This window comes from Macaca mulatta, chromosome 16 (assembly GCF_049350105.2).
Source record: "Macaca mulatta isolate MMU2019108-1 chromosome 16, T2T-MMU8v2.0, whole genome shotgun sequence".
In the NCBI taxonomy this organism is placed as follows: Eukaryota; Metazoa; Chordata; class Mammalia; order Primates; family Cercopithecidae; genus Macaca; species Macaca mulatta.
Window position 1 is genome coordinate 83,583,113 of NC_133421.1, and position 21,220 is coordinate 83,604,332.

Genomic DNA, 21,220 nt, shown 5'->3' on the forward strand with positions numbered 1-21,220 from the left:
TGGAGAAGATACAGCAAGTTACCCAAAAGATCTAGCTTCATAATTGACAAAGGTGGCTCCACTAAACAACAGATTTTCAATGTACAGGAAACAGCCTCCTATTGGAAGAAGATGCCATCTAGGCCTTTCCTAGCTGGAGAAGAGAAGTCAATAGCTGGCTTCAAAACATCAAAGGACAGGCTACTCTCTTGTTAGAGGCTAAGTAGCTGGTGACTCTAAGTTGAAGCTAATGTTCACTGACCATTCTGAAAACTTAAGGGTTCATAAGAATTATGCAGAATCTACTCTGCCTTTGCTCTATAAGTAAAACCAGAAAGCTTTATGACAGCACCTCTGTTTACAGCATGGTTTATTGAATATTTTAAGCATACTGTTGAGACCTACTGCTCAGGAAAAAAAAAAAAGATTATTTCAAAATATTATTGCTCATTGACAATGCACCTGGTCACCCAAGAGCTTTGATGAACATGCACAAAATTCATGTTGTCTTCATGCCTGCTAACACAACATCTATTCTGCAGCCCAAGGATCTAAAAGTAATTTTGATGTTCAAGTCTTACTATATAAGAAATACATTTCATAAAGTTATAGCTGCTATAGTAGTGATGAGCAAAGTGAATTGAAAACTTTCTGGAAAGGATTCACCATTCCAGATGCCATTTGAACATTTGAGATTTACGGTACGAGGTCAAAATATCAACACTAACAGGAGCTTGGAATAAGTGGAGTCCAATCTGATGCTGAGGGGTCTAAGATCTCAGTGGAGAAAGTAATGGCAGATGCAGTAGAAATAGCAAGAGAGCTAGAATTAGAAGTAGAGCCTGAAGATATGACTGAATTGCTGCAATTCATGATAAAACTTGAACAGATGAGGAGATTCTTCTTACAGATGCACAAGGAAAATGGTTTCTTGAGATGGGATCTACTCCTGATGAAGATGCTGTGAACATTGTTGAATTAACAACAAAAGATGTAAAATATTACATAAACTTAATTGATAAAGCAGAGGCAAGGTTTGAGAGAACTGACTGCAGTTTTAAAAGAAGGTCCACTGTGGGTAAAAACCTATCAGATAGCATCATATGCTGCAGGGAAATCTTTCATGAATGGAAGAGTCATTTGATGCAGTATACTTGATTGCTGTCATAGTATAAGAAATTCCTGCTGGGCATGGTAGCTCACACCTGTAATCCCAGTGCTTTGGGTGAACAACATGGGAGGAATGCTTGAGCCCAGGAGTTTGAGACCAGCCTGGGAAACATAGCAAGACCCCATCTGTACAATTTTTTTTAAAGTTAGCTGAGCATGGTGGCATGTGCCTGTAGTCCTAGATACTCAGAGGCTCAGGTGGCAGAATCACTTGAGCCTGGGAGTTCAAGGCTGTAATGAGCTACGATTGTGCCACTGCACTCCAGCCTGGGTGACAGAGTGAGACTCTGTCTTCAAAAAAATAAAAAAGAAATTGCTACAGCCACCCCAACCCTTGGAAACCACCACCCTTGGATGAGGATGTTAGCAGACATCAACATCAAAGCAAGACCCTCTACCAGAAAAAATGATTGACTTGCTAATAATCAGATGATTGTTAGCATTTGTTAACAAGAGAGTATTTTTAAATTAAGGTATGTACATTTTTTTTAGACATAATGCTATTGCACATTCAACAGATTCCAATATCGTGTAAACATAACTTTTATATGCAATGGGAAACCAAAAGTTTTGTGTGATTCACTTTAATGTGATATTCACTTTATTGTGGTAGTCTGGAACAAAACCCACAATACCTCTGAGGTAGGCCTATATTGTTTAGGCATATTTATATACCTTATAAAACTTCACAAAAAAGAGAGAGAGAGAGAGAAGTAAGAAAATGCTTCATATGAAGCTCAAGATAGAAGCTGCCTCTGGTGGAGAGAAAGAGGAAGGTGATAGGGAATAAATACCTAGGGGCCTTCTCAGGTGCTGGTAATGCTCTGTTTCTCAAGCTGAATGGTGAATGTGTGGGTGTTTTATTATTACTCTTTAAGCATATATACTTTATATACTCTTTAAGTATATATATATATACACACACACACACATACACACACACATTGCACTCTTTTGAATAAAAAAGTAACAGGGAGCCTTTTTGTATTTAAGTCCCAAGTGACTAGTAAAATAAATCTAGTGGGTTATGAAAAGTCTAAATTTTGAGAATCAAGAAGTACTTGCACCTCTGAAATAAAGCATGCAGACATCTCAGTTTGCAAGTCATGCCATATTGGACACCCAGGAAATAAGATCTGGGACATGCTCCCTCTTTCCATCTAAGACTCCTAGCAAGAGACAAGGAGACAGGAGGGGGCAGGACTGCAGAGTAAGTGCAGAAAGCTAACTGCCCCATACAGCAGCCCCATCCATGTGTTGACATGGGGCAGAGTGGGCCAGCGCGGAGGGTGGGAGTGGGTAACTTCCTGGAACAGCAAGAGAGAAGAGAAAAGGAACGGGGAAGAGGCTGGAGACCCATCATCTCCCATGTCATCAGTTTGGGAAGCTCTCTGGAAAAGCCCACCTTTTCTTTCTGAAACCTCATCAAACCTTTCTTCTACTACCTTTAAAAGAGTACCCCATCTACTGACTGTGGGAGCCACAGCCAGGCAGCTTTAACTCATGAGACACTCATGATTCTGCAGTCTGGGGCACGGATCCCCTGATTCCAAAGCCTGTCCCTCCCAGACAGGTGTGGTACCTGGGCCAGACTTCTCCCCATTCCATGCTGGGAGCTCCTTTTTTGCAGGAGTTCTGCTTGCAACTTCCACCCCATCCAAGAGTGATGATGAGATTGGATTTTAACCGAGAGAGAAGCAAGTTATAAATACATCCTAGTATACTATTAATGTCAATAATATTAGTGCAATTATTTCCAGACTAGTCAGATTCAATAAAAGCAACAGTAAACAAGCCTGGGACAGTCACCAGGTGAGCGCTGTGGGGGCCACACAGCTGGCTGGCTGCTGAGGATGACGTTTTGCCTTCCTGGCTGTCTCTTGAGCATGGGAAGCCGTGGTGTTTGGCTGCAACTCTGCCAGCACCTGCTCCCGCACCCCCAGGTCCTAATGCCTTTAAGTAACTGAGCAAGGCGGCCATCTCCGTTCATAGCAACAACTGTGCCATATGTGAAAGAGGGAGAGAGCTTGAGCACTATATGCTACTCACAGGTGAGATGTCTGCAAACCTAGAGCCAAGACAGTAGAGTCCAGCTTTGCAGACTCACCTTCCTGAAGTCCTTGGAATGCTGGCATTCCCTCTAGCACTTCTCCCTGCTTTGTAATTCTCCATTTACATGTACATCATCCCACTTGATTCTGAATTCTCTGAGGACAGGGACCAGGAATCCCTACTGCCCAGGACAGTGTGCAGTGCAGAACAAGGCTCAGCAAATGTTGAATTGTGAAATCTGGGAGGCTCTCTCCTGGTTGTTTGGGAAGTCAGGTAGTTTAAAGGCTAAGAATACAAGCCTGGAGTCAGCTGGGCATGGAATTAAAGGCCTTTTCTTCCACTTATTGACTGTCCAACTTTGGGTAAGTTACTTCATATGGTTTGGCTGTGTGTCCACCCAAAATCTCATCTTGTAGTTCCCATAATCCCCACGTGTCATGGGAGGGATCCAGTGGGAAGTAATGGAATCATGGGGGCAGTTACCTCCATGCTGTTCTTGGGATAGTGAGTTCTCATGAGATCTGATTGTTTTATAAGAGGCTTTCCCCCTGCTTTGCTCTGCACTTCTCCTTGCTGCCATCATGTGAAGAAGGACATGTTTGTTTCCCCTTCTGCCATGATTGTAAGTTTCCTGAGGCCTCCCCAACCATGTAGAACTGTGAGTCAATTAAACCTCTTTCTTTATAAATTATCCAGTCTCGGGAATGTCTTTATTAGCAGAGAGCAGACTAATACATTACTCAACCATTCTGTGTCTTGCTTTCCTCATCTATAAAGTGGAAATAATCATCATCTTTGCTTTATTGGGTTGTTGTGAGATTACCAGAAGGGATAAATGTCAGTGAAAGTAGCATGGTGCCAGGCACATATAGGTGCTTAATAAGCATATTGCTATCATTGTTATTATTTTAATAAGCACATTATTATCTGTGATTATTAGAGAGGCAGTAAGGTAGAGTTCATAAGAGCCAGACTCCCTGGGTTAAATTCCTAGTTCAGCCCCTTTCCAGCTGTGTGGCCTAGAGTGACTTGGATGACTGAGCTAGAATAGGGTGAGGCAAGTGAGGCACCTAGGATGTAAAATTTAAGGTGGCTCCTCACCTGCTGCCCTCTCATCCTGTCCCTATTGAACAAGCCCTTTTGCCTGTCTATGCTACATCGTAAGTGATAAATGAATGTTAGCTTCTTCTATGGACAAAATGAGTTTCCCTAGAACAACTGTCTATGTAGCGGTCTGTTTGGCTGTTGTATAAGAAGAATAAAGCTGAGCCCATGAGCAAACACGGTGGGAGTAAGCAGTTAAGGGCATCCAGCGATGGAGAAACAGGGGTGACCCAAATGTCTTTCTCAGAGTGCCCCTGCCCATTTCCAATCAACTGCATTTTCCTAGAGTTTGCGAGTGGGTTTCTGTACCTTGCAAACTAAAACACTCTAAGCAGTAATAGAAAGCACCAGAAAGAAAGCTGTGAATCATATCCAGGAGGCCTTGCAGGCCATGCTAAGGATGTTTGGTCTTGGCTCTTGCTGGCTACTCCATTTCTGATGTGGTTCTTACTTGGGAAATCACGTGCAGAATGACTCCCTTGAACACATACTGCCCGGGCAACTTGCTCCCCCGTCTGCTCACCCAGGTTCCTCTTTCCTCCTGGCTACAGAAGCCAACAAGAGAAGAGGGTCACCGAGGGTGCTCCTATGCAGAGAACGTAAAACATTCAGCGCTGGCTTCTCTCCAATCAGAAAGAGATGGTGTTCACTTTATTCTTAAAAAGGATAAAGCGTTCTTCCCCGCAGCTACCGACCTGGGACTTTAAACACATTTGCATGGAACATTCCCTCTGGCACCGTCCTGGCGAATGTCTCTGGCTCTCCTGCTCTCTACAAAGGCCTGTATATCTTTTCCCTGGGCTTTTCCAGCTGAATTTTAAAGAGGATTTTAGGGAGCGCGTCATGACAAGGGTTCTTCAGAGTCTTCTAAATCATAACGCACAGAACCGAAAGAGGGCTATTTCTTTTCCTAAGAATGATTCGCCCACCCCAGCCACAGGCTAAGAAACTTTACAAAAAAAAAAAAAAAAAAGAGAAACTTCCCATCCTCAATTTTTCCTCCCCAAGAAATCCCTCTCAATCTCCTCTCTTTTGCTCTCCCCTCCCTCTTCCCTCTCCCCCATCTCTCCATCATAAAATAATAAAACAGACCCAAGTGCATGTAAATCCCTCGCAGTTGCTGGAGAGGGGGACAACCAGATGTATTTACTACTAAGTGGATGCAAATTCACTTACTGCTGATTTTCAGAGAAATGAGCCGCCCCTGCCACAATATTGCTTTTCTCATCACCAAATAGGGCCTTTGCTTTGTAATTTGGTGAAGCTGTCAAAACAATCAGATCTGGGAGGCAGGATGGTGTCTGCGTTTCGGCATCCCAAGAGATTGATCTCAGTGGTAGCTCCAGGCAGCTCCACTCAGAAATGTGCTCCGTGGGGGAGGCCGTCAAGGGAGTGTCATGGAAAGAGATGGGTCAGCTGGGCGTGGAGCACAGGGCAGAGCCAAGGTCAGGATGGGCTAGACCTCCAGGTTCCTCAGCTGCAAGAGCAGCCCCAGGGAGATGTGGTTCTGGACCATCCAAAGGGCTGAAGAAAGAAAGGTATCGACACACATTCTTGTTCAAACCTGTGCTCTCTTCTAGGACTGCACAGGTCTACTGGGCCACAGCAGCCATTCCATGGACTCCAGATCTAGAACCCATGCTGGGTAGAAACCCCTTCAACTACTCAGGCAAGTCACTGGATCTATCTGAGCCTGGCTGGATTTTTCATTTGCAGGAGAAAGTTGACAAATCTGCCCCCATGCGCCTCTCAAGCTCTAGTTATAGGACTTCTGAGGTAAAGGACAAGTTGGGAGAGTATCATAGCTGGGCTGTTCTGGAAAGGGATGCCAGTCCTCCTGGAGCTGGTTACTAGTGCAGGATTCTTGGGGTTACAAATGATAGAAAATCAAGTCTAACTCAAGATAATTTGCTTCAAGCCACCAGAAAGCTGAGAGTATTGGTTTTCTAATTGCTGTTGTAACAAATTACCACAAAGTGAGTGGATTAAAACAACATAAATATGTTATTTTACAGCTCTGCAGGCCAGAAATCCAGAAATGGGTTTATGTGGCTAAAACCAAGATGGCGGCAAGGCTGCATTCCTTCTGGAAGATGTAGGGAAGAAATCATTCCTTGCCTTTTGGCTTCTGAGAATGCCTGAAATTCCTTGGCTCACAGCCCCTTCCAGCAATGGCAAACTTTGACCTTTATTTCCTGCCACATCTCCCTTCCTGACTCTAACTATTCTGCTTCCCCTTGTGATAACACTGAGCCAACTCAGATAATCTGGGGTAACCTCCCCATCTCAAAATTCTTTTTTTTTTTTTTTTGAGACGGAGTCTCGCTCTGCCACCCAGGCTGGAGTGCAGTGGCCGGATCTCAGCTCACTGCAAGCTCCGCCTCCCAGGTTCACGCCATTCTCCTGCCTCAGCCTCCCGAGTACCTGGGACTACAGGCGCCCGCCACTGCGCCCGGCTAGTTTTTTGTAGTTTTTAGTAGAGACGGGGTAAAATTCTTAATCATATGCGCAATACCCCTTTTGTCATGTAAGGTAGCATATTCACAGATTCTAGAGGTGAGGATGTGGATGTCTTTTGGGGCCATTATTCTTTCTACCAACTTTGGGGAGCAGATTTCAGGTACTCCTGAAGATCCAGCACAAGGAAGAGGGTGCTAGAGGCTCAAACAGTATCATCAGGGTCTTTCTTTCATCTCTGTCTCTGCAGTCTGCTTCCTTTGTGTTAGTCATATTCTCAAGGCCATTTCAAATCGCCTTCCCCTGCTAGCCAAAAAAAATGCTGCCTCTAGCCCTCAATTATGGCATTTCAGATTAGTAGATATCAATAGTTTGGGAAAAAATAATCTTTCTCCCTCTCCTATCTTCCTCTCTGCCCTGGTCCAAACACCAGTCTCTATGTAGATCCCTTGAATTAACTAAGAGGTGCTTGGGAAGAAGGGCACTGGGAAGAAATGCAAATCCTTGAGACAGCTAGGTTGGGGGTTCATCAACCTAATTTATAAGTTAATCAGCATGTACCCATTTAGTAATCCAAGCTGGTCATGCCGGATACATCAGCTACAAAGTGCTCTAGCAGCAAGCCTGGTCATTATTTAGTCTCTTATAGGTCAGGCCAACCACACAGAGCATGTGCAGGAATCCCAGCCCTGCTCAGCCCAGAGCATTGACATTTGTGGTTAAGCAGGGCCCCACGGAAGCCACACATCCATCCCCCTTGGTTTCACCATGTGTCTCTGTAACCTTGAGGGAAAAGGCCCCTCCCTCCTGGGGTGGCATGATAATTAAGAGTAATTTCAGTCCTGCTGGGCTCCAGTTACAATTACAGGGTTCTGGATCAATTAGTATTCACATTTCCATGGAGAAGATGGTGAAATTTAGAATGTAGACCCCTCATTTAGGAGCTATAGCTAGGGTGACCCTACAGCCACGTGTGCTAGGGACAGTCCTGGTTTGCACCTGGATTATTCATAGTTCTGTTCTTCACTCTCATAGCGGTCCCTGTTTAAATGATCAGTGTTTTGGTTACCCTAATGTTAGCAGAAGTAGAAAAGAGTTTATTTTCCCCTTCTACTGTTTCACTTACCCCTGAGCCAGGTGGGGGGGCTCCAAGGCAGCAGCTGGAGAAGACGCCCAAATCACACAGGTGCCCCTCTTCCTTGTGCCAGCTGTAAAGCCAAGGAATAAACCAACCCTTGCAGGGAGTTGGGGAGCCTGTGATGCGGCTTCCTAGTAGCTGTGTCCAGCCTCTAGACTGCACCTTCTGGGTCTGCAGAGGCCTGTTCACTATCATGCCTTCATGCAGATCTCTGGGGTAAGTGCTCTGTTGCTGTAGGAAAATAACTTACAACTTTTCTTTGAATGTATGTATATGAATGCCTGTACCTTTATATAAATGCATAAATTGTTGTCATTACATGATTTTTTTGTGTGTGTGTGTGTGTGTGTGTAGACTCTTAGTTGTTTTCTTGTTAGTTTGACTTTCCTTGACACCTCTCCTCTGTCCTCCACCCATAACCACTAGAAATTCATGCTAATATCCCTGGAGGGATCCTTCTACATTCTTCTTCACGATCATATTATCCTGTATAAATATATGCATACACACACTACATGTAGTATACATGTATGTAACTTTTTATACACACCCACGTGCATTCACTTATACCCATAATGCACTTAAACATGTATAGCCAGCCTTTTGTCATTATTTGTTTTGCGGAATTATATGATACTCAGTTTCTTGCATCTTGTTTTCCTCACTCAACAATACCTTGGGGAACTCTATGTTCTCCAGTATTGCTCTAATTGTTTTCAATAGGGCATAATATCGCATGGTATAAATGTACCATAATTTATGCACCCAGACCTCGAGTGTGACTACTCACTTTGTTTTCAAGGGAGAAATTTCCCACATTCACCAAATACAAATGTGTTACATTTTTGCCTTAATGCTCCTGACTCACATCTGATTCAAAAATCTTTAAAAACATGTGTCAATGTGAAGAATATAATCAGCTGCTATTTTTTTCCAAGATGTCACACTGACCCACCATCAAACTGTCAGCGCAGCTTGGTACCCTTGTTCCCTACACAGAGTCACAATCAGCCTTTTGTGTTGTCTGATGTTTGTTGTCTGATTGCAATTCTGAATTGGGGTGACCACCAAAGACTGGGTGCCTACACAGGAGGCATCTCAATGATTAGAAAGGGTCCAGTCTTTGGAACAGGCAGACCTGGGTTCAAATTCTGGTACCATCACTTATCAGTTGGAAGATTTGGATAAATACTCGCTTTCCCCCAGCCCCAGTTTTCTTTGCCTTTCAGATAGAAATCATGATCCCAACCACGTAGAGGATTAAATGAGATTATGGGTGCACAGGCCCTGGTCTCAGGGGGCCCACTGCCCAGGTGGCTTTTCCCAACCGCAAATTATGAATCATGTTGGACTCGAAGGGGAAAAGTTCAAATTGATCAATAGCAATGTCAGGGGCAAACAGTCCAAGTCAGATAAGCAAACAGAAACGGGTTGTTTTTGGAATAATTGGATGCCCTGTCTTTGTTTGCAGAGCAGCGTGTGCACCATGGATGTTTAAGGCAGCTTATTTTGCCAGCAATGTCCAGATCACTGGTGAGCCACAGCAGGAGAGGGGCCTGGCTGCGGGAGGGATCCAGAAAACAGGGAACTGATGGAGGTTTAGGATTAGAACCTGAGGAAGGGATGCTAGGGCAAGGATGCAGGAGGTAGCAGTGGACTGAACCCACCTACACTCTGGCCACAGACTTGATGTGGCAGGAGAGGTGGGTGGGCATTTTTCCACCTGGCAGCAGAGGTCACTTTCTGTCCTCTCCACACACCATACATCACACTTTCCAACTCCGCCCCACTCAACCCCCCAGGAAGAAGAAAGAGGAAACAAGTTCCACAACACGGGTCTGTTATGGACTGAACATGTGTGTTCCCCCAAAATTCATATATTGAAGCCCTAACACCCCAGTGAGATGGTATTTAGATGTGAGGACTTTGGGAAGTGATTAGGATTAGATGAGGTCACAGGGTAAGGCCCCTAGGATGGAATGAACGGCCTTATAAGAAGAGGAAGAAAAAGACTAGAGAGCATGCACGCGCTCTCATTCTCTCTCCCTCCCTTCTTGCCACAGGAGGACACAGCAAGAAGGCGGCCATGTGCAAGCCAGGAAGAGAGGCCTCACCAGGACCCACATCAGCTGGCACCTTGATCTTGGACGTCCAGCTTCCAAAACTGTGAGAAATAAGTATCTATGGCATTCTGTTATGGAAGCCCAAGCTAACTGAGACTGCAGCCCTGCCTTTCCTTTTAGGGTACCCAAAATGGAGTCCTGTAGCCAACACAAGCTGCATGCCTCATCTCTTGCCACATTCTGATAGGGGGATATAGATGTAGCCAAGACAAGTGGGGAGGTATCTGGGGTGCTCACAGGCAGGGCCTGGAGAGGAGCCCTCTTGTGGACAACTTACCCAGGACTCTGAGATATGCCTCAGCATCCCCTGCTCCTTGGTGCCAGGCATGGTGTCTTGCACACAGTGGGAGCTTTATATGTGTTTGGTGAGACATTGATTAAAAATAATAGATGGCGAATACACGCAGATGTGGAGAGAGACTGGGAACCAGCAGTTGCCAGATTGGAGGAAAGGGTGAATTCCCGCCTCAGCCCCGCCCTGTCCACAGCTATGAATTACTCTGCAGTGGGGAGGGGGATTCCTTCATTAAAATCTACAAAAAGGGAGTCATATTAATAGCCAGGCACACTGTTCTTTTCCCTCAAGGTAAGAAGATTTATGACTCAAACTTACATTTTATTGCGCACAACCGAATAAAAATGATCGATTTCCCTGCCCGCCTTACAGCATCCTTCCACAGTTATTAAAGTCTCTAAAAATGTTTTCTTTAAAAAAAAAAAAAAAAAGGTTAAAAGAAAGAGAGGTGGAGAGAGTGCAAACCAAGAAGAAGCTGGGAAATGCTGCCTAGCTGAGGGCTATCCATCTTGTCAGCTGCGGACCACATAACCTTGATGTCACTATATTTTCTGCTCGTATCCAAATTTACAATTTGCCAGCCAAGGAGATGGAAATGCCAAACCTCCCCCTTGGAGGTGGATGCTGGAAGGTTCTTAAAGAGCCTGAGAGAGAGGAGCATCCTAGCTCTGAAAACTCCAAAAAGACACTGAGCCTGCTGCTGGGCTCTTAGCAATTTTCCCTGAGTTGGGAAAAACCAGTCTCCAAGGTCAAGGAGATGGATTTCAACTCCAGGGCCACAAACGCATTCAGCAAGAGCCCCTTTGTTCACTGAAGAACAAGGAGGTTTCCACTTTGGAGGGCCCAAAATGTATCTGTGCAAGTTAGGAAATGGGAGGGTTCAGCCATGCAACAAACAAGGTGTAAACCAGAGTGAAAGAGAAGTGTTTAACCTACAGGAAAGAGCAAACCGAATGCCAGCCCTGCAGAGCTCCGCCTTGCATGCAAACACACAAATGGGTAATTATACATCATTCATCTGTTCTTTCTAGTGGGTCCCCAAGAACCTTTGGTTTGCCATTTTGGTAATTAAATTTTGCTAAGTGCCAAGTAATACAATTGTATATCACCCCATTTGTGAATTCCTTCAGGACAAGAATAGGATTCTCTCTCCTCTCCCTCTGTCCCATATACACACACACGCACGCACGCACACACACACACACAGAGGCACATTAGGTGCTTTCTATAGGGGTCTATTTAGTTGAGAATGGCAAAACTATGCTTTAAAATTCCATAATTCAGTCGGGCATGGTGATTCACACCTGTAATCCCAGCACTTTGGGAGGCCAAGGCAGGCAGATCATCTGAGGTCAGGAGTTTGAGAACAGCTGACCAACATGGTGAAACCCTGTCTCTACCAAAAATATAAAATTAGCCGGACGTGGTGGCTCATGCCTGTAATCCCAGCTACTTGGGAGGCTGAGGCAGGAGAATCACTTGAACCCAGGAGGTGGAGGTCGCAGTGAGCACCACTGCATTACAGCCTAGGCAACAAGAGCAAAACTCCGTCTCAAAAAAAAAAAAAAAAAAAAAATCCATAATTCACAATTTGTTACCAGGTCAGTCTGGTCTCTTTCCAAATTAGTGCTCATTAGTTAGGTCTTCCTGGACTTGTTTCTGAGTGAATCTGGACATCTGTCCTTTGCTCACACTTTGTTACTACTCAGCACTTCCATTCTGACTTCTGGAGGGTTCCCCACATTGCAGATAAGGCCCTGGGGCCCTGCAGCATAGTTGGAGGGTTGCAGTCTCCCAGGAAGGCCCCCTCCATCGCTCTAAGTTTCTCGAGCTTGTGAGAGCCTTGTATCCTTCTGGGAGTGTTTTCCTGGCATGGCTGGAAGACAGCCATGAATCTGTCTCGGGCCATTTGACTTCGGCTCCCAATGCCAACCCTAACAGACACTTCCATCAGGCCTGATGCGTCAACGATCTATAAGCCATTAACCAGCACTATCAGACCTCCCAGATTCAGCCTCCTCTGTGAGAACAAATACAGAGAAGAAGGGGGAAGGAGGGAGTAGAGAAGAGGTACAGAGAGAGAGAAGAGGAGAGAATGCCAGGTCCTCCATTTCCTGTATGGATAAATGATTGATGATGGTGATGATGATGATGATGATGATGATGATAGGAGAGCAGCTAACAATGACAAAGCTCACTGTGTTTCAAGTACTCTTCTAAACGCATTGCATATGGTAGCTCATCTAATCCTCACAACCACCCAAAAAGATATGCTGTTATTAGACTCACTTTGCAGGTGGGGAAACTGAGGCAGGGAGCTCTTCAGAGACTTTGTGAGGTCCCAGCACTGGTGGGTGGCAAAGTTGGGGGTTTAACCCAGTTGCTGGGCTCCAATATTTGTGCTCTCAGCCACTCTATGCATTGCCTCCCACAGTGGTCAGGAAGTCAAAGTCAAAAGAGATGGAGAGAGTTCAGCTCAAAGCAGGCAAGAGTCCTGGTTCCCTGTGGGCGGTTGCCGCACTGTGAGAACTGGCCCCCAGCTCACCAGGCAGAGGAGAACAGCTTTCCCAGAGATTCCCTGCTTGGGCCACAGAGACAAAAATTGTCTATTCCTTCTAGAAATAAGTGTCTAAGCAGCTTTCTCAGTCAGAGCCCCTCAAACCATCTGTCACTTCAGGTCCACAACCTCAGAGGTGGTTCTTAGTGGCCACAGCCTCAGCTGCAGCTCCCCGCACCCTGGCCAAATAAAGAAGACAAGTTTCCAAAGTCTCCTCATATGCCAATATCCCCTTCTCATGCAGGAGAGATGGGATGGGACGGGACGGGACGGGACGGGACGGGACGGGACGGGATGGGATGGGATGGGATGCAGCAGAACGAGATGGAATGGGAGCTAGGGGAGGAGATAGAAGGGAGGGGATAGAGTGACATGGGACAGGGTGGGATGACAGGAAAGGGAAGGAAAGGCAGGCAATGGAATGAGATAGGAGGGTACAACGGGAAGAGGTAGAAAGGGACAGAAAGGGAATGATATGTGATGAGTTGAGAAGGGAAAAAGGTGGACACTCTCTTTTTTTTTTTTTTGGACAGAGTTTTGCTCTTGTTGCCCAGGCTGGAGTGTGCAATGGCACGATCTCAGCTCACTGCAACCTCCACCTCCCGGGTTCAAGCCATTGTCCTGCCCAAGCCTCCCAAGGTGCCCGCCACAACACCCAGCTAATTTTTGTATTTTTAGTAGAGATGGGGTTTCATTATGTTGGCCAGGTTGGTCTCGAACTCCTATTCTCAGGCGATCCACCTGCCTTGGCCTCCCAAAGTGCTGGGATTACAGGCGTGAGCCACTGCACCTGGCCAACACTCTCTTTTTAAACTATCCATACGCTCCCATCACCCCTTTTTCCTAAAAAATTACATAGTCATTAAAACAGAAACATCCCTGCAGCCCCACCACCTCCCGTGTGGCACAACACATGGCAGCTGGTGACCCACTGCCATTGGCCAGGATTGAAAAGATTCCATGATAGGTGTAGGAGCTCCCACACCCTTGCAGGCTGACTCCAGAGGCCTCTTCCCAAGCTCTACGTCCAAGCCTTGGGCCCCAACCTACCTCCTTTAAGGCCAACTCAATCCTCACCTCTTCCAAGAAGCCTTCTTCAACTACATCCTTCCTTTCTCTCACTCCCAGCTCTGTTTAGCATTTGTCACCCAATTTAACACTTGCTTCTGTACAATGCTGTATTGATCTTTAATCTTGTAATCCAGATCTATAGCATATAGCCTGTGCTTCTGCCCGGTGGCGACCCTGAATGAATTTAATTCTTCCACCGTTTAAGAAGCAGACTCACAGAACTGTGGAGCATTAACCCTCATGTTGCAAATGCGGAAACAGGCTCTGAGAAGTCAAGGGATATACCTGGCATCTCATGGCTGGTAAGCCAGAGAGCTGGGGCATCCAGAGCTCAGCATTCTGGCTCCCTCCACTACAGTGTGGGGAGCTTCCTGCCTTAGTTGGGGTTTTCCTAAAAACAGGCCCTCCAACAAGGATGGGAGTACTGGTGATTTATCTGGGAGGTGGTTGCAGGAAGCACTGTGAGGGAGGGGAGAAGTGAGAAGAGGAAAGAGGAAAGCCAATTAAAGAGGTACCAAGGAGCAAGTTTCCCTTCTGCGACATGGGGGCCCAACCCCTTCAGGCCTCCAAGAGGCTGTAGAACTCACCAGGAAACCAGGGCATTTCTCCAGGAGCCCTTGTCCCTCAGGGCTGAGAGCCCCACTTAGGGAGTTAACTCCCAGCACTTCTAGCCTGCCCTGAAGGGCTGAGCCTCCTTCCATGGCCAAAGAACCCCGAAAAGCAAAGAACAGTGGTGATTGGGGTACACAGCCTTTGCATGTGCGTGAACCGTCCACTGCAGCTGGGGTGTCCTCTGGGTGGGTCAAGGAAGGAAGGGCAGGCCACCGACAGGGTATGCCACATTTGGGAAACACTTGCCAATCCATGGGAGGAGACCTGGGTGCCCCAACTTTCTTTCACATCTGTGTCCAGTTCTCTTTTTAGTAGGAACAAATCCCTGCTCCAAGGTGTCAGATGAAAGAATGGTGCTCCCCACCCTCTCCCCACCCCAGGGATATATATTGTCATGGGGACTTTGATGGCGCATAAGGAAAAGCGCACTGTCTGATGACATGTGGCAGGAGATATCTGGGGTGCCGCACATTCCAGCCATCCCTCCCACACGTGCGAGAAAAGGCCTCCTGACATAGTAGCCTGGCTTCTCCTGTGGGCCCCTTCCTGCTGGGCACCTCCTGTTTGCAGAGCTCCTAGTGAGGGACCGTGTGGGTGCCAGGACAGACAGGAGGATGAAGCAGACCCCTCCCAGCCCCCAACATTCCTCATGGAGGGCAGATGGGGTCCGGGAGCTGGCCAGCCCAGCAGGTATGATGGGTCTGTGCACGGGGATCTACTAGGGGACCTAGGAGTGCCCAGAGCAGGTGGCCATAAAGAGGAAATATGAGCAGGAGTTATCTGGTGTTTGACACAATTCCTGACACGCTTTCCCCAGGCAGGGCATGCCCTGAGTTTACAAGGCAAATGCACTTATCACTTCTGCCTCCTGTCCCAGAAGCCAAGCTTACCCCTCAGCCTGGAAATCTGGGCCTCCCCATGCTTCCCCAAAAGGCGCCCTGTCCATAGCCCCTGCCCCTCTCTGCACACACATGCATGCGTGAGCATGCACAAATGCATCTGTGCACAAACATACACATATATGGAGGCACACATGGAAAGCACCTGAATAAAAGACAGCCAGCCCAAATTCCAGCCACCCCTCTGCCTGAACCTAGCTCCGAGCCCTGGGATGCATCATGTCCCTCATTGGGCCTTATTTTTCTCCTCTGTGTCATGATGATTCTAAAGAACCCCCAGGGATGCTCAGCTCCCTGTCCAGAGAAGTTACAGCCCCATGGATGGACAGCAGAGGCATCTGTTGGCCCTCTCCTCCAAGGAGGCATCGTCTACCCTTGGGCACCACCTGCCATGGTGATAGCTCAGGCCTGCCAAGAGAAAGAAGCAGGTGTATGGGTGGTCGGTGGCATCCTGCTTTGCCCTTTTTGCAGCAGATATCAAGACCTTAGATTAGGTTGATCTGGTCCAGCATGGGAAGAATGTCAAACACCCCCTCACTGAAGTGACACACAAGCCAGCAAGCCAGCCCTTTCTCCCACCTTCAATTCTGCTTGTATCAGCAGAGAGGGTCGTGTTGCCACTGGCTTTGGGATGGTGCCTGGGAAGCTGGGAGGGGCAGTTCCCCAGCTCCCCCTCTGCCTACAATACTGTGTGGAACAGTCTCAGGACCTGGGAGGCAAGTTCTTTGCAGAAAGGGTTTTTAGCAGGGCTCTGTTTCCCATAGTCCCCAGATGATAGGCCTAAACCAAAGGGTTTCTAGGAAACAGACCCTCATAGCTGGTCACTGGCCTATGAAGACAGGGCTCAGATGTCCAAGTAAGTGGAGTACTCTTCGAGGGGGACAGCAGTGAACTGAGCCCCCGAGAGCCCACCAGCACGGACCAGGACAGCCCACTATGGGACACACCCTCCCACAAGGGGCCACTGCTTTACATTTGCAGGATCTGACTTTTGTTTGCTGAGATTATGGAGCCTGCGTATAGTTCCTGATTTTTGCAAAGCACATCTCAAACTTCTCACCTGTTAGCACTCCCCAGCCTCATGGCTGAGTGGATGATTATCACCACACCCCAAGTGGGGAAACTGAAGCTTCAGGAGTAGGAGAGCCTGAGTTAAGGGCATGCAGTGAGTCACCAGCTGCCCTCTGCTTCCTCACCAAGCTTTCTGAGGCCACACTGCTTCCTGGAGTCCTGGGGCATATCCATTGATTTTGCTAAGATGGGTTGTGGCAAGTAGGTCACCGGGAATAGGAGACATGGGTTTTCAAAGAGTATATAAAGGAAAGAAAAGAATAAAGGGGTGGGAGGGGCACATGATCCAAAATCCCCTCTGCAGCAAGCTCTTGTAACTGCATGTACAGCGGCCCCCCTTCCTCGCACCTTCCCTTTTTACATCAACATTCAATCATCTTTTCCCATTCACTTCGTCTCTTCCATTTTTATCTTACGCTGCCCGTGAAAATTGGTGTGAAATAAAAAGGCAACTCTGCCTACAGATGTAATCAATTGATTTGGCAGGTAGCCCACAGACACCTAGGAAGAGGACAACCAATTTTCAGTGGACATCCTCTCCCGCTTCCTTTTCTTCCTCTACTTCCTCCCTTCCGGGCTCTCTGTCCCCCTCCTTTTATTTTTCTGTCTCCTTCCTTTTGGCCTTGCTTTGATCTTCTTGTTATTTTCTGCTTTGTATTTAATGGAATTAGACCAGCCTATGAATTTTCCCCCAATTCTTTCTTTCTTCTTATTTTATATAACAGACAGCAGAGGGGAAGGTGTCTGTCTTGCTCGGCTCTCTATCTCTGCACCATGCTGGGAGAGCGCCGTATTCCCAGGGGCCTTGTCAATCTTCCTGGGGAGGTGGGACCACAATCAACATCTTGAAGGATCCCAAACTCCTGCCCCAGATAAGACATGGGTCTATAAAACAAATCCTAGAGTGGAACAGCTCTCCGTCATCCAGGAGAGAAGAAAATGTTCTGTGCAGGAGAATTGTTTATTTTCATCCACTCATTCACTTATTAAGTATCACTATTGGCCAGGCACTAAGGGTACAGAAGTGAACAAAGCCATCATTGATCCTGCCCAAGTACACTGCCTGGCGTACAGTAGGTGCTCAATAAGCGGTGGCCACTGTTGATTATCATTCTTCTGGAAGTATCTATGATAGTGCAAGATATTTACTCATGTTCAACAAATGTTAGTTTCCTCCCTTCTAGAGACACTATCTTGGTACGATATCTGTTTATTGGTCTTTGTTATTGTTTTAATACAAAAAGAATAGAGGGATGAAATTAAAATGTTCACTCTGGCCTAGTCTGGATTAGAAGATAGTCATTAGATACAAAAAGACGTGTAATTAAAAATTGTGATAACTGGGATAAAGAAAAAGCACAGGGTGATACGGGAGGATTTCATTTAGAAAGGGGTGGTAAAGGAATCTGGAGCCTGTGTCTTAAAGAAGCATCGCAAGAACAGGAAACCAAACACTGCATGTTCTCACTCATAGGTGGGAACTGAACAATGAGAACACTTGGACACAGGAAGGGGCACATCACATACTGGGGCCTGTTGTGGGGTGGGGGAGGGGGGAGGGATAGCATTAGGAGATATACGTAATGTAAATGAGGAGTTAATGGGTGCAGCACACCAACATGGCACATGGATACATATGTAACAAACCTGCACGTTGTGCACATGTACCCTAGAACTTAAAGTATATATATGAAAAAAGAAGCATCACATAACCCAGTGGCTCTCAAAGTGGGGTTCTCTCAGCCATAGAAGCAGCAGTATCAGGAACTTACTAGAAATCTACATTTTCAGGCTGCCCCAGAACTACTGAATCAGAAACTTTGGGCACCAGCCTTTCCAGGTAACTCCAATATTCTCACAAGTGTGACAACTGCTTATGTAAGCTGAGACCGGAAGGAGGAGTTGGAGTTGGCCAAGTGGTGGGGAGAAAGAAGGCTTTCTAGGTGGAGAAGATAGCATGGACTGGGGCCCCGAGGCAGGAAAGACCACCAGGGCTAGGGTGTAGGGAGGGAGTGTGAGAATCAGACCTTTCAGTGTCTTAGAACAACTGGAAAGAGTGTGAATTTTCTCCTAAGTCCACCAGGATCCCCTAGGGCAGGGGTCCCAGTCTGTGGCCTGTTAGGAACCGGGCTGTACAGCTGAGTTGAGTGGTGAGTGAGTGAGTGTTACTGCCTGAGCTCTGTCTCCTGTTAGCTCAGCAATGGCATTAGATTCTCATAGGAGGCTGGGTGCGGTGGCTCACGCCTGTAATCCCAGCACTTTGGGAGGCCAAGGCAGGTGGATCACTTGAAGTTAGGAGTTCGAGACCAGCCAGGTCAACATGGAGAAACCCTGTCTCCACTAAAAATACAAAAATTAGCCAGGCATGGTGGCAGGTGCCTGTAATCCCAGCTACTTGGGAGGCTGAGGCACAAGAATCACTTGAACCTGGGAGGTGGAGGTTGCAGTAAGGCAAGACTGCACCACTGCATTCCAGCCTGGGTGACAGAGCAAGACTCTGTCTCAAAAAAAAAAAAAAAAAAAAAACACCACCACCACCAACAAAATTCTCACAGGAACTGTGCATGCAAAGGATCTAGGCTGTCCACCACTTGTAAGAATCTAATGCCTGATGATCTGAGACGGAACGGTTTCATCCTGAGACCATCCCCACCCCACCCATGGAAAAACTGTCTTCCACGAAACCAGTCCCTGGTTCCAAAAAGGTTGGGGACCACTGCCCTAAGCAGTTCTAAGCAGAAAAATGAAGCCACAGGGTGTCGATGTCATAGAGTCCTATCACTGCCCACAGCTGGCTCCCAGCTGCTCCTGGTACTTCCCTGGCCTCACCTGCCCTGTTGGAGGGGCCCTTCTCAGTGCCTGAGAAAACGACACTCTTGGGTGGTGCAGGAGGTCCTGGTAGAAGGCTCTTTCTTTTCATTCCATGCCTTTTGATACATGATGGGATTTTCTGTCTTCATATTTTATTTTTACCTCTTTTCAAATATCAATAAGTGGCATCAAAACAGTGGGATTATCAGTTATTTTTGTTTCTGCTCCACAAGTTCTTGAATTTTATGATATAAAAGCAAACAAAATTTTATAAAGTCAATATTTATCAAATATTACATGTCAATTTTTTTTTTTTTTGAGACTTCTCTCTTCATTCATTCAACAAATATTTTGTGAGCCCCTGCTGTGCCCTGGGCATTGTGCAGGCATGGGGATAGAAACGGAGACCAGCATTCTGCCTCCATGGAGCATCTGTGCTCATGGCAGGAGTCAGACCAACAAAGTCCAAGAGCAAAATGTATCTCAGAGTCTGCCTGGGAAGGGGAGTGAGACATCCCAGGTGGGGCTGGTCAGGGAAAGCCTGAGAAGGTGGTGGCTGGGCACAGCCTTGGGGAGAGGAGGCAGCAGCGTGGGGGGGATGAGCAGGTGGATAGGGATGGGAGGCTCATGAGCAGGTGGGTAGGGATGGGAGGCGGGAACAGCAAGCACTGGGGTGCTGAGCAAGAGCAGGAAAGGATGCAGGGCTTAGTGGGAGGAGGAGGAGAGGACAGGGAGAAGTGGGGAAGAGCCTCACTCAGGATTTTGGCTTTTATACAGAGTGACACAGGAGCCCATGGGCAGGGCACTGGGTATTCTGACATTCTGAAAGGGCCACTGGGCTGCTTGCTGAGAACAGCTGGTGAGAGGGGCAGGGCAAGAAGGAGAGAAGGGAGCTGGCAGGAGAACCTGATACAAACCAGGTGGGAGCAGATGGGAGCCTGGGCTAGAGCAGCAGAGGGTGGGATACAGTCAGATGCTGGATGGCCTCTGAACTGAGTGTCAGCGGGATCTGCTGCTGGGCCAGAAAAGGGATGAGAGAGGAGGCTTGACGATGACCTGAGTGATGAAAAGACAGCACTGCCACTTATGAGGCCGGGGAAGGCTAGGGGAGAAGCCAGCGTTTCTAGGGGAAGGAGTTGCTGGTTAATTCAGTGTTGGGCATGTGAAATTTGAGATGCCATTGTGTTGCTTTGGATGTCCCAAGGGGCAGATGCCAAGACAGGATTGGACATGGGAGAGACTTACTGGGGGCAAAGGCTGTGAAGGACAAAGGGGAGGCAGCAGGCGCTGGCAGACTGCCATGCAGGCCTGGCACCCATGAAGGAGAGGGGGATGGAAGGAGGCCTGGGAGGAAGAGCTTCCAACCACAGCACAGCTCCAAGAGCGTTTACTCAGGCCGATGGAAGGTCCTTGAGCCAAAACCTCCCATGGGGTATCCAACATCCCACAGGTGTGGACCTGCCCTGGCACCACCCCCTCTAACCCCATCCTACCTGCTCAGCTATTGGCTGGGAGAAGCCCACATCATGTGTGACTTCAGCACGCCATAGGGGTGGGCCCATTGGGGCAGCAGTGGGGTGTCGGTCACCGTGGTCCCCTCAACAGAAGGTGTGAGTGGAGCAATTTTACAGCCGCCACAGGCTATTAGACACGTACGTGGAGATATGTAGTAGGCAGTTTAGATATAGGAGTGTGGAGTTCAATGCAAAGTTCAAGGAAGAGATAAAAATTTAAGTGTCTTCAGCTTATAAATGGTATTTAAAGGCATGAGAATGGATGAGTGCGTGCACAGCTGGCGGGGACAAACGCTCCAAGGACTGAGTCCTGAGGCACGTTTGCATTTAGAAGAGTCAGCAACAGTGGCCAGGGAGCTAGGAGGGA

At 47.3% G+C, this 21,220-nt stretch overlaps 1 protein-coding gene across 10 annotated transcripts in view; it reads right to left on the reverse strand.

Moving 5' to 3' along the window:
* The window catches only part of LOC144335915 (uncharacterized), a 213,586-nt gene that overhangs the window by 154,038 nt on the left and 38,328 nt on the right, over positions 1–21,220 (reverse strand). The gene's annotated exons all lie outside the window — the stretch shown is intronic.